A 2,398-nucleotide genomic window follows, 5' to 3' on the forward strand; every position below is an offset into this window, starting at 1 on the left:
TGTGACTGCAAAAATTGTAGCTGTAGAAAAGAGTTTTGCTGGAACCATTCCACATAGTTAGGCAATGCCTAATTTCAGAAAAATAGGCTCATAAAGCTCAAGAAGGCAATACCCAACTTCAAGAGTAATTAGTTTCATTTGTTTGCTTCAGCTGGAGCTGAATGAGAAACACTAATAAAATAAAGAGTAAGTTTGGGGGTCGCGAGCAGTTACAGAAAGTTGCAACCATTGTGCTTTTACAAAGGATATCTTCAACAGAGGTGCTGCTTTCCAATCTCCTTCAAAAGAACAAGACCAAGCATTCACCTTGGAAGGTTTTCCTATTCCTATCAGCAGGAAGAGCACATTGGTTTAGCTTGCCTAAAGGAGGTACCACCACTGCTCCTGACCATTGCAACCCACCACTCAACGTGAGCCTCATTTGAGTCAAAAATAATCTGCCCCACACCAAGGAAAGATCTGGCTTACATGTGAAAAAAAAAAAAAAAAAACTGAACTGAAATTATTTTCTATATTTAGAGTCTGTAGAGTCTACATTATTATTGTTGTTATTAATTGAAGCCATTCATCTGGGTTCATCACATTAGTGGAGCAGCTCTACGGGTGGGATTTATGTGACCAAATGCAGATGTCTATCTTGCAGACATCTGAGCTGGGCTCTTCTCACATTCAGGCTAGAAAAGGAGATGCCACTAATGTGGCATTAACCTCATCCTAAACTAGATATAAAACCAGGCCAAATGAAATGCATTTTGAAGGATCTTTTTCTCCCTCTTGGTTTAAAGGAAGGCCAAGTGAGCTCTGATTCGGACTTCTGAAGCCAGGTGAACTCATTCTCGCTCCCTCTGACTGTGCTAAAAGAAAGCTGCTAAAGAAAAGAAAAATAGGATGTTTCAGGTGTTTGGAGAAGGAGGATCAGAGCTCTGTGTTAATTCATGCCTCCAGAAGGATGCCTTGAGTATTCCCATTTAATACTCTAGAAGAGGGTGCTCAGACCACAGGAATATCAAGAGTGTGAGGCTTCCCAAGAGAGCTGATCCGTCATACACTGCTCCTGCTAGAGGTCTAACTCAGTTCCTAGTCCCATCTGTATGTTTCCAACCCTCCTTGCGGGGTTGCTTTTCTCAGAGCTGTTCATGCTGAACCAGACCACCAAGGGGTTGGACACGGACCAGACTTCCTGCAGGAGAGAGCATGGGAATGCACAGCCAAAGCAGGCAGGGCAGCAGCACCAACTTTTCCTGGCAGTTGTGAGCCACCAGACCAGATCAGCCATCACACAAGACTTGGGGGATGCAGAGCAGGCACCATGCTGGGGGGAAAGACCACCCAAGCTAGGCAGGATCTCTCTTAGCATTCCCAGTATGCTGATACTTCATCAAGCCCCACTCCAAGACTTCAGATGTATCATAAATTTGAGTCCAAGCTGCACTTCAGGCATCACTGACACCTCAAGCTGGATTTTATGGCTGATGAAAGTGATGTTGTGCTAAAAGTCACACAAGATAACCTAAATCCTTCCCTATCCTTGCAAAAAATTGTTTCCCTCCACAGAGGAAAATTCTGTGTCACATCCCTATGCAAGTCCCATGCAGTGTCTCCTTGCTTTATCCACCTCTCCATTTTGACGCCATATAAACAGGACCTTTTCCAGCCTGAGACACACAATAAGTGATGCTCAGTGAGTACCCAGAGGCAATTTGCCTGTTTTGGGAACCAACCAGACATTGTCAGCTGGTTTTGAAAGCGTCAAATCCACGTGATCCAGCTCAGATGCAATAACTACAGGAATTCCATGGACAACACCCATACCTTCGGCCACACCTCCTTACAGCGAGCAACAAAAGCATCTGAAATAAGCTCCACAAAGGAAGCATAGGTGAAAGACCTCTATCAAGTCACTTTGTAAAGCACTGCCAAGCAGGGCTTCTGGGACAAGTCATCTTTAACTGAGATATTAGAGCGCTTTCCTAATAAAAAGATACATCACCCGTTAGCTCATATATATAACCCAAATGACATCCTCACAAGTGCAGCAGTCTTGGGGCCCAAACCATTCAAGAAGCAATTACAAAATCAATAACACATGCTGCGGTGATTACATTTGATTAGAGACAGCGTGGAAAAAAATAAGAGCAATATTCACCCACACCCCATCCTTAAAATAATAATTCTTTATTGTGGTGGTTCTGGTATATAAGAAAGTTTCCTCTTTATACAGAAGAGAAATCAGGCTGCTGTATTACTAGAAATGCACACAGATCAAGACTTCTGAGCACCAAATTTAGGGAAAGAGTGAAGCTGTATCCATATAAAATGAGGCCTTCTCCTTCCTTGCTGGGCCAAGAGCCCACATCCCTTGATATTTTGGATGCAGAACCACAAGTTATGGTTTGGG

General features: G+C 43.4%; 1 long non-coding RNA gene across 1 annotated transcript in view; it reads right to left on the reverse strand.

Moving 5' to 3' along the window:
* Positions 1 to 2,159: 2,159 nt before the first annotated feature.
* LOC136293021 (uncharacterized) overlaps positions 2,160 to 2,398 on the reverse strand; it is a 4,073-nt gene continuing 3,834 nt past the window's right edge. The window contains exon 2 of the long non-coding RNA XR_010722061.1: positions 2,160 to 2,398. This exon is cut by the window's right edge and continues 579 nt beyond it. This is a non-coding gene — a long non-coding RNA (uncharacterized lncRNA).

The sequence above is a fragment of the Chamaea fasciata genome, unplaced genomic scaffold (assembly GCF_029207755.1).
Source record: "Chamaea fasciata isolate MVZ Bird 193981 ecotype frontalis unplaced genomic scaffold, bChaFas1.0.hap1 SCAF_8, whole genome shotgun sequence".
Lineage (NCBI taxonomy): Eukaryota > Metazoa > Chordata > Aves > Passeriformes > Sylviidae > Chamaea > Chamaea fasciata.